Source organism: Rhincodon typus, chromosome 7 (genome assembly GCF_021869965.1).
Source record: "Rhincodon typus isolate 14 chromosome 7, sRhiTyp1.1, whole genome shotgun sequence".
NCBI classification, from domain to species: Eukaryota; Metazoa; Chordata; class Chondrichthyes; order Orectolobiformes; family Rhincodontidae; genus Rhincodon; species Rhincodon typus.
In genome coordinates, this window is record NC_063338.1 from 23,001,377 (window position 1) to 23,012,723 (window position 11,347).

The following is an 11,347-nucleotide window of genomic DNA, read 5'->3' on the forward strand; positions in this document are numbered from 1 at the left end:
TGTACTCCAATCTCCTAAATTTTGATGCTATCTTTTGTGGTCCTTTTACAAACATACTGAAGTCTCCCTGAATACAAGTTGCAGACACTTATGCTTTTCTATTCTTTTGGCCAACATGGACAAATTAATTTTCCCACATTCTGAGTCATTAATATAGGTTGTACATAGCTGAAGCCCCAACACTGATCCTTTTGGCTCTCCATCAGTCACAGTCTGTCAACGCAGACTGTTTGCATTTTGTCCATTAACCAATCATCTATTCATGCTAATATATTATCCCCCAAATCCATGAACTCTTTTCTTGCCTGTTAACTTAATGTGTGCACCTTATTGAATGTCTTGAAAAACCTGGATACTGGCTCTATTGGTTCCCCTTTAATAATAAGTTCTGACATTTTCCCGATATTTGGTGTCTGGCTGACTGGCTTTTAATATTTTGTTTTCGTTACATTGACAACTTTTATTCTAATGGGGCTGTTCCCAAATCAGAGAGACTGTGCAAAAACATAGTTGCAGAGATAACGGATACATTAGGACATTGGCCATCAAGCCCCTGCAATTTGTCAGATTTTGGTTCCTGAAGTTTCTCCAAGCTCTTAGTTCCCAGATGATCCTTCATTTCTGCAATGCTATTGTCTTCTCTGTGAAAACAAGCACAAAGTATGTGTTCAGTTCCTTATTATTTTCTCAGCCCCATGATTTCTCCTATTTGTGAAAGTTCTTGAATATCAATAGAATAGATGGAACTTTGATGACTCTTGTGGATAGTTGAAGCTGAATGTTCCCTTTATGCTCTTAAAACTCAGTCTCCAGTAGATTCTAAAGTGCTTATTGGAATATATTTTTATATTCCAGGCAAAATTTTCATTTGTTTCCCTTATCAGTTTATTGCTGGCTATTTGATTCCAAATCCTCTGCCTTGCTATTGCGTTTTATAATTTATAGGCCTGTTCTGTTAATCTAATAGTGTTCACTGTACAGAAGGATAATAGAACTCAGGGGTGGGTGAGACAGGGTGCTATGACATACTTAGGTGAATTAACATCGACAGAGGAGAAATTAGTCATTTTAGCTGGCTTGAAAGTGGATAAATCCCCAGACCAGGATGAGATGTTTCCCTAGCTGCTGTAGGAGGTGATTGCAAGGACTCTGACATTAATTTTCAAATCCTCTCTGGCCACAGAAGGGGTGTCGGAGGACAGCTAATTTAGTACCATTATTGTAGGGGTGAGCTTAACGTCTGTAGTTGAGAGACTTGGAAAAAATTCTGAGCGACAGAATCCCCACTTGGGGAGGTAAGGATTAATCCAGTATAGTCAGCATGGCTTTGCAAGGGGGGAGATCATTTCTAATAAATTTGATCGAATTTTTCAGTGACTGGGTGTATAAATAAGGATAACCTAGTGGCAGGAAGCAGAGGGGATAGTCCAAGGTTGTTGTTGTTACTGGAAGCCCTGTGAACAGTAATGTACGCGATATGATCAATAAGTTTAAAGTGACATGAAAATTGGTGGTTTAGTAAATAGCAAGGAGGAAAGCCTTAGACAACAAGATGATCTAAACGGACTCAACAAAGGCAAATGCAGTTTAATCCTGAAAAGTGAGAGGTGACACATTTTGGGAACAGTTTCAAAAGAACCTTGCTGCGCATGTCCAGAGATCCTTGAAGACAGCAGGATGTGTCGATGAGATGATTACGACATCATCTAGGTTACATACCTTTGCTAGTTAAGGCATTGAATACAAGAGCAAGGAGTTTCTGATGGAGCTGTATAGCTGTAATGTTAGTCTGTGTGCAGTTGTGGTCGCCATACTATAGGAAGAATGTGACTGCACTAGAGAGGGTGCAGAGCAGATGCACCAGGATGTTGGCTGGGTGGGAGTGATTCATTTGGGGAAAAACTAGATAGTCTGGGGTCGCTTTTCTTAGAGCAGAGAAGACTAAGGGGACTTCTGACTGAGGTATACAGAGTTAGATTGGGTAGATGGGTCAGTAACCAGGAGATTTAGAGGGGCTTTGAGGAAAACCCATTTCACCTACAGACAGGGTGGTTAAGAAGGCGTTTAGTATGCTTGCCTTCATTGCTCAGACTTTCGAGTATAGGAGTTGGGCCGTTATGTTGAGGCCTGTTCTGGTCAGCCTATTATTGGAGACGCTGGGATTTTTTTCACTGGAATATAAGAGGTGACCTTATAGAGGTGTATAGATAAGGTGAATGGCATGTTTTTATGGTCAGGAGAAAGATTTTGAAAAGACTCGAGCAGTTTTTTTTTTGTGTCGTTTGTGGGTGGAATGAACTTCCAGAAGAAGTGATGGGTGCAGGCAGGCATGGACTAATTGGACCGAAGGGTCGGTTTCTGTGCTGTTTGACTCTACACCCAGAGGGTTTTGAATACGTAGAACTCACTGCCTAGAAGGGTAGTATAAGCAGGGACTGTCAAGATGTTTCAGAACTAATCAGATGAGTACTTGAAACATTGTTGCATACAAGGCTGCAGGAAAATTGATTAGAATAGATAGAAATTTAATGACTGAAGGGTCTCTTTTTGTGCTGTAAAACTCAGACTCTAATAGATTATCAAGTGCTTTTGGAATATGTTTTGTTGAAAACTTTATTTCTTTAAATATTTCCCGCTTAATTTGTTGCCAAAGTTTTTTTAGCCAATCTTGGTTTTAAGTAAGTTTAAGATTCTTGATTCTGATTGGGAAAATTTGAAAGTGACATATTCCAGTGAATTCTCATATTATTATGTTGCCTCATTACACAATACTGCATCTAAAATAGCTTTCACCCTAGTCTATTTGTTTTTATGATTCTCAAGAAAAGCTTCTACAACCTCATCTTCCAGATCAACCTTTTCAATTTGGGACAATGTTACCGGCTCCACTAATTTCTTGTTAATGCTTTGTCCAACTATGTAACTACAGTATGGACCTGTAAACTAACCCCAGTAGTGTTTTCTGTCTCTTACTAATCATCTGGATCCCTTTTGTCTTCCTAAAATATAGTGTATCCTGGAATATTTGTTTCCGTAATGCTAATTAAATCGAAGCCATTTAATACTCCTTGTGCCACTAGATCATCTGTCTTACTGTAGCTGCTTTGCCCACATAGATAAAGACTATTTAATTTTGATTTTTTTTTCTCTAAGCAGTTATTCCCTGAATGGAACTTGCTTGCTGATGCCAAATAAACTCTGCCTGTGTTTACTCAGAGTGCTACACTGTTCCTTTACCTTGACTTATCTCATTGGATTTTAAAATTTCCCTTCACCTGAATCTCTGTTAGTTTAATGTCTTGTTGACACCCATAGTTATACAGAGCACTTGTTGCAGCCTGGTTTAAGTTAATCTCATCCTGATGGAATAGGTCCCTCTTTAGTGAGTGCCCCATCATTCAAAAATCTCTCTTTCACTAATCTGCTTGACCTTGTGCCAGTTGACACATTGCTCAGATAATAATCCAGCCATGATTACCTTCAGTGATCTGCATTTCAATTTCAGCATTAAATCCTCAAAGCCTCTCTGTAAAGCATCATTCCTGATTCAAACTATGTCATTGATATCCAAATGGACCAGAACAACTGAATGCACCCCTCCAAGTCTGAGGAGATGTCTTTCCCCTATGAGTATTACATTCCTTCTCATACTTTCAAGGACGAAAGTACGCAATATACTTTGTACTTTGGTTATCCAAGTGAACTTACTGATGGAGGCCAGTAGTTTGCAGTTAGGAACAGGGACTCTGGTAAATTGAACTCATTCCTTGGTCAGAGTTTGCTCAGATAAGTTATAGGGACCAACTACAATCCTGCCAGAAAATTGTAATGAGAAGTGCTTTGTTTCATTTACCAGCTAATGCAGATCTATTGCCAGCCACTGTGACTGGATCAAATTTCGCAATGTCTCAGCCATTTCTGAGTTTTGTGATATCATGAAAACAACTCTGCCGCCTTTTGGGTTGTTTTTTGTTTTGTTGCAGAAGACCCGATTCTGATAGTCTCTTATAGACAATGACAACTAAATCAAAAGCCCAATTATAGATTTTGTGATCTGGATTGAGATTTCTTCGTGTAAATCCAGGTATTAGTGTCAGCAGACTATCAAAATTATTCTTTCCTATCTACGGTATATAGCGTTTTTGGCAAAATAAACCAGAACTGTTTAATGGCACCCAATTACTTTCTCCTCTCTGTCTTTGCAGATGGATCTCTGGTGCTGTTCTCCCTAACTTCACACAATGGCTGGGTAACAGCAGTCAAATGGTCACCTACCCATGAGAATCAGTTGATTTCAGGCTCTTTTGACAAATTGGTCAAGCTCTGGGATGTACGAAGGTATTTTGAGAATTAACTGGGTGGTAAGACAGATCCACAGGAGGGAGATTCAAATCTCAAAAGTTGTCATCTCTTTAACCACTTCCAGTAGTAGAACAACATTAGAACTATACATGCCTTGTTATACTGAGGATTATTTTACAGTGGCAGGAAGAAAATTAGTCTCCAGAATGTTAGCCTAGCTACCATGCATTTTTATTCTTTTGTGGTGAAGAAAGTGTTTCATGCCAAGTCAGCTAAGTGTCTATTCTGCATGTGTTCAAATATTGAACTGACTTCATCCTTGGTGCCCAGATGTATATTCCTGACAGTGATCACTGCGCACACGACCTTCCATTTTCTACTCCAGACCTTTGGTATAAAACCACTAAATGATTTTAAAATGCATGTTCTCAAGATACCATTGTGATACGACAGTTTGGAGCTGGAGGAACACAGCAAGCCAGCTGACGTTTCGGGTCAGGACCCTTCTTCCATTTCTGAAGGGTCCAGACCCAAAACATCAGCTTTCCTGCTCCTCTGATGCTGCCTGGCCCTGCTATGTTCCTCCAGCTCCACATGTTATCTCAGACTCCAGCATCGGCAGTTCCTACTATCTCTGAGTGCGTTATAACCCACTGCATCCCTCTGCTAATCTCTTCGGCCCTGAAACTGCTCGACCAGGTACTGCAGCCACATTGCCTTTCTCAGTACCTGCCTATGGAACCGGATCATCCCAAATGGACTGCAATCTACATTCAGGCCATCCCAATTTGGCCCTGACCGTGACGACCGCTATATACAGAACATTCAAATCCTCCAAAAATGTTTTTCTCTGCGGCTTCTCGAGCACACAGCCTCCCTCTCCCAAATCTGCAAAGGACCTTTTCTACTTTTCATTCTTCACAGGATCCACAACCTCAACTTACGATTCTGCTCGGCCCTGTCGGACACTAAAAGAGTCTGGTTCAGTAAACATTAAGAGTAGGTACGTGGATGCTGATCTGTAATCTTTCTTAAAACAGTCACCTAATTTAAATGAAGGAAGATGGCTGTTCAGAGTCGAATTGGTAATGTTCTGAATCCCCACTTTGGCCTACTGTTTGCTTAGTTATTGAGGAATATAAATTACTTCATCTAACTTTTCTGTTTTAGTTGCAAGGCTCCACTTTATGATTTGAATGCCCATGAAGACAGAGTACTCTGTGTAGACTGGACAGAGAATGGGGTAAGCATAAAACCTGAGTACCTAACTTAGTAAATACCTTGCAAATTGTCACAGAAACCTACATTTTCTGTTGTTCTCTTACTGGTTCTATATGCATGTTCATTTGAAAGTCTTAACAATAAGAGGTAAATAATAGGGAAGTTGTTGCATTCTGTCAAGCTGACAGGATGACAGTTTCCAGGGAATAAAAGTTTTAGATGGGTTCAATCTCTTGCTCATTATCAAATGCTGTTGTGCAAAAATCAGCATAGTTCACTTTTCTTTTTCTTTTTGATGAGTCATTTAGTCTAAAAGCTACAGTACTATAACAATTCATTTGTGTGTTTTCTTTGAGCCATTTTAGTACTGTAGTGGAATGGAAACCTGGTTAGAATACTGTAGAAAAAATATGGGCATGAATTTAGGAGGGCTTTGAAATTGCCAGCCGTGCCGAACTTTTACCCTAATCCTCACGTCTATCTAATAGGCACTTAAATGCCCCTAATGAGGCTGACTCCGCTCTCTGAGTAAAGAACCTACCTCTGATGTCTCCCCAATGAAGAATGGTTCATTAGAGCTGATGTCGTAGTCATACAGCATGGAAACGGACCCCTCAGTCCAACTCATCTATGCCAACCAAGTTTCCCACACTAAACTAGTCTCACTTACCTGTGTTTGGCCTATATCCCTCTAAATCTTGCCTATTCACATACCTGGCCAAATGTCTTTTTAATTATACCTGCATCTATCACTTCCTGTGGTAGTTCATTCTACATATGAAACACCTTGAATGTGGAAAAAGTTGCCCCTCGAGCCCCTTTTAAATCTTTCTCCTCTCACCTTAAAAATACATCCCCTTGATTTGAATTCCCCCACCGTAGGAAAAACACCTTTGCTATTCACCTTATCTATACCCCTCACGCTCCAGTGAAAAAGGTCCCAGCTTCTCCTTATAACTCAAACCCTCCAGTCCTGGCAAAATTCTTGTAAATCTTTTCTGAACCCTCTCCAGTTTAATAACATCCTTCCTATAGTAGGGTGACCACTCCAATGTCCTGTACAGCCTCAACATGATGTCTCAACTCCTTAACAGTCCTGTCTACCTGCAAGACAACTTTCAAAGAACTATTACACCTGAACCCCCTAGGTCTCTACCATTAACTGTATAAGTCCTGCCTTTGTTCATTTTACCAAAATACAATACCTCGCATTTATCCAAATTAAACTCCATCTGCCATTCCACAGCCCATTGGCCCAATTGATCAAGATCCCTTTGTAATCTTAGATAACCTTCTTCACCATCTATTTTGGTGTCATCTGCACGCTTATTAACTTCAAATAAGATTCCAGATTAATTGACTATAGGAAGCTTGAGGGAAACTCTTGTGGTGCTGTGATAGTGTTCCTGCCTCTGAGCAAGAAGACCCACCTGCTCTAAAGGTTTGCAGTCTCTGGCCAGGTTGATTAGAAGCAGGAGGCCATTCAAGACATAAGGGAAACTTTTCTTTACCTAGAGGATGGTGTGTATTTGGACGTAAAATCCTCATCATTTAAAAGGAACCTGTAACTGGCAAAGGCTTTCAGTTCTACTGAATCTCCCTCAGATGACTTAAGTGATGAAAATTTCAGTGACTCAAGAGGGTAGAAACTGACGGTGAAGGTTACACAACTAATTTGAGTAGATTATGAAATTTGACATTGAAAGGGTTCGCTCCTAAAATTGCTTATCGGGACACAATCTGGGTAGTTATACAGGAAAGACTGAGTGACCTGTGAAAATTTTGCAAACTTGCATCAAAAATGAGGAGATCCAGTAACTTTTCTTTGTTCTTTTCAGTTGCTGTTAAGTGGTGGAGCAGACAACAAATTATTCTCATTTAGATATTTGGCTCCTACTTCTGGGGATGGCGCTTGAACAAGAATACCAAATGATGAAGGACCGCACCCCATCAGAGGACACCATCACACTCTCTCATCTTGTGTTGTTCTTATAACACCTTGAATAAGATCTGTTTGCTTGCCATGATGGTTGAGTTTTGATCTCATTCTGTCAATGTAATAATGCCTGATGGTTCTTACGTTAAGATAATTGGCACTGGGATTTAAACTTGGAAAGGTGGTCCACTGATGTAGCTGCTGTTACTATTTTCAGGCATTTGTAATAATATTGCACCTACCTTAGTTTTTTTTTTATAAGGTCTTGGAGTTTTGTACTTTATTTGCAGGAAGTTCAACATTTTGTCAGATCGTATCTACAATGTGGTGATATCACCCTTAGCTCCTGCATTACACCGATCACAATTTGAGAATTTAGGAGGTGAGTGCAGACTTACACTACCAGACTGAAAACCTGTGTGGACAATGAGTTGAAAGTGGATTGGATTTTCTAACCTTATCATCTCATAGTAACATGTTTATTTTCCTAGAATTTCTTACTGTTAATTAATCCAACCTGATTTTTTTCTTTTCATATTTCATGCAAAATGATCAATTTGCATAAAATTCTGCTAAGCAAATTCTAAACTGTTCGCCTAGTCTCTGAAAAAACTTTACATAGAATAGACATGAGTCAGAATTTATGCATCATTTCAAGCTTTCCCTTCCTCATCTTTATTTATTTCCATGTTTCAATGTTCTTACCATTTCAAGGACAATTAAGACGCGATAAATGCTGACTGTACTAGTGATATATATTACTGAACAAATAAAGTACATTTCTCAAGTTCCCTATGGTGACTATCTTTCACAAAGATCTATTAGGTCCTTCCTTAGACTGTTCAAAGTACGATCAAAGTTTTCTTTGTAAAAACTTTTATCTACTGTGATGTTAAGGTTATGACAGAACATGGTGTAATGGAGGGAAGAAGAGAGAAACATTGATGAAAGGCCGTTTATTTGTTTCCATTTTTATTAAACTCAATGATCAAGTCCTTAAGTTTGGTTTAAAATGGGGAGAGAGAGGAGGAAGAAAAGGGGCTTTTAAAGTAATACCATTGATGCAGTATGAGGCCCCCAGTGATTGATAGGGAAACAAAATACTGGAGTGCACAGTTTCCTCTGCTTTTGAGATTTTCCAATATTTCAAGTAGTGGAAATGTAATCAAAACAAAGCATGACTACTATCTACACCATTTTAAATGAATATTGAAATTTTCAGCAGGAATCTCAACTGATGAATCAAGTTGAGAGGTAATGATCTGGGTGGCAGAGTGTGAGGTTATAAAGTGAACAGCTTATTACAAACTAGTGAGCATTGTACCAACCATAATTTCAGGGAAAGAGTTATTAGAGAGCAATTGAAAATTCACTAAGGGGAATATTGCAGGAATTTAGAAAACTGGAAGCAAACTCTGACATCTCAGGGAGCCGTATCATTCCTATGCATATTCATAATGTTGGCTGAAACAGACACTGTCTTTAAATTATTGAAGTGTAAAGCACAACAGTTGGGTTTTCTTTTTTAATTAAAGGTCTGGGAATAGTTTACAAAACATTGAATGGTAAGACCTTAGATTATTGTTGCAATCCCAATGGAAATCAGGTTAGTTTTGTCATGGAGGCCTGCAGCATGAAAACAGTAGCTTTGGGCCCAATGAGCCCATGCCATCCAGTTTAAACTAGTCCCATTTGCCTGTGTTTGGTCTACTTCCCATCCATGTACCTGTCTAAATGTTTCTTAAATGACAAAATTGTACTTGCTTCCACCACTTCATCTGGCAGCCTATTGCAGACACTCCCCTCTCACCTTAAACCTATGCTCTGAAGTTTTAGACTCTGCAATCTAACTTATCATGAGAGGCATAGATTTTATATAGCTCTATAAGGTCACCCCTCAGTCTCCTCCACTCCAGGGAAAAAAGTTCCAACCACTCCTTATAACTCAAACCTTCTTGCCCAGGTAGCATCCTAGTAAATCGTTTCTGCACTCTTTCTAGTTTAGTAATATCTTTTCTATAGTAGCGCAACCAGTACTCCAAATGTGGCCTCAGCTGCAACAAAACATCTAGCATGCCAAAAGCCTTCACTGCCCTGTGTGAGGGATTATGAACCTGCACCCCTAGATTGCATTTACCTAAATTAAACTCCATCTGCCATTCCACAGTCCACGGGTACAGTTGATCAAGATCTCACTGCATTCCCAGATAACCTTCTTCACTGTCGACTGTACCACCAATCTTGGTATGATCTGCAAAATTACAAACCATCCCTCCTAAATTCTCATCCAGATCATTTATATGAATGTTGAACAACAGCGGATCTAGCACCAATCCCTGTGGCACACTGCTGGTCAGAGGCCTCCAATCTGAAAAAACAACCCTCTACTACCACTCCCTGTCCTCTACCAAAAAGCCAATTGTTATCGCTGGATACCATGAGAATTAACTTTACTCAACAACCTACCATGTGGTACCTTGTCAAAAGCCTTGCTAAAGTCCATGTAGACAACATCTACTGCACTACCCTCAGCTATTTTCTTGGTCACCCCTTCCAAAAAAAACTCAATCAAATTCGTGAGACAGGATTTCCCATTCAAAATGCAATGCTGACTATCTCAAAGGAGTCCTTGCCTCTTAGAATCTACTTGAACAACTTACCCACTATGGGCATTAGGCTCAGCGGTCTGTAATTCCCAGGCATCTCCCTGCAGCCTTCCTTAAATAATGGCACAACATTAGCTGCTCTCCAATTTTCAGGCACTTCATTCCTGGCTGTCAATGATACAGATATCTCTGCCAGAGGCCCTGCAATTTCCACCCTAACCTGCCACAAAGTCCTGGGATTTATCTACCTTTACACGTTTAAGACTTCCAGCACCACCTCTTCTGTAATGTGGATACTGCTCAAGATATCACTATTTATTCCCCAAGTTCTGCAGCATCCATACCTTTCTCAATGGTAAATAACTGACATGAAATATTCGTTTAAGATCTCACCACCTCTTGTGGCTCCACATGTTGATCTTTAAGAGGCCCTATTCTCTCCCTAGTTACTCTTTGGTCCTTCATGTACTTGTAGAATCTCTTTGGAGTCTCCATTACCTTACCTGCCAATGCCTCCTCATTTCTCTCAAGTGAACTCTGACACTCTCTATACTCTTCAAGGAATTCACATTGACTTCACTGAAAAGCAGCAACAAGACAATATAAGCCAAAATGTCTACAACAGTGACAAAATTTCACAATAAAATTAACTAGCTCTCCTGGTTATATGTCAGTGTTAGTGGTAAGAATATAAAACGTAACATTACCAATAATTCTGTATTGCAGAAATACCTGTTCAGAAATTTCTTTCAGCAGTCTCCACAACTCTGTCATGCCACTGAGGGAGCTGCAACTGAATCATAAATAAGTTATAAATATGGAGGGGAAAAAAAGTCAGCAAATCAGTATAAAGAACATTAAAATAAAACAAAGAACCGTGGCTACTGGAAATTAAAATTGTTGGACAAACTCATGCGGTCTGGCAGCATCTGGGAAGAGAAAACAAGAGTTAACATTGTGAGTTCAATGATGCTTCAAAATTCATCAGTTCCATTTTCCACAGCCTAATCTGGTTCATAGTTCTCACTCTGTGTTTTCAGTATTTTTCTGAAGAAGGGTCACTGCACCCAATACATTGACTATGCTTTCTCTCTGTGTCACAAGCCAAGGTACCCTGCTGTTGCTGCTGCTTCTGTGCTATGGAGTTCGACCAGCTTTGAAACTGCCCACTATCCTTGTTTGAACAACAAATCTGTTAATTCAGGGGAACTCCCTGCCAGGCAACTGTTCCCAACACATTACAGGGTGTTGTGACACCTTGTTTCACCTTGAAATCAATGTT

At 39.7% G+C, this 11,347-nt stretch overlaps 1 long non-coding RNA gene across 1 annotated transcript; it reads left to right on the top strand.

The window, feature by feature from the left end:
• The first annotated feature begins 2,712 nt into the window (after nt 1-2,712).
• LOC125483489 lies at nt 2,713-8,249 on the top strand. Its single transcript, XR_007262454.1, has 3 exons — nt 2,713-4,338; nt 5,473-5,545; nt 7,362-8,249. It is a non-coding gene; the product is annotated as an uncharacterized LOC125483489 (long non-coding RNA).
• The last annotated feature ends 3,098 nt before the right edge of the window (nt 8,250-11,347 follow it).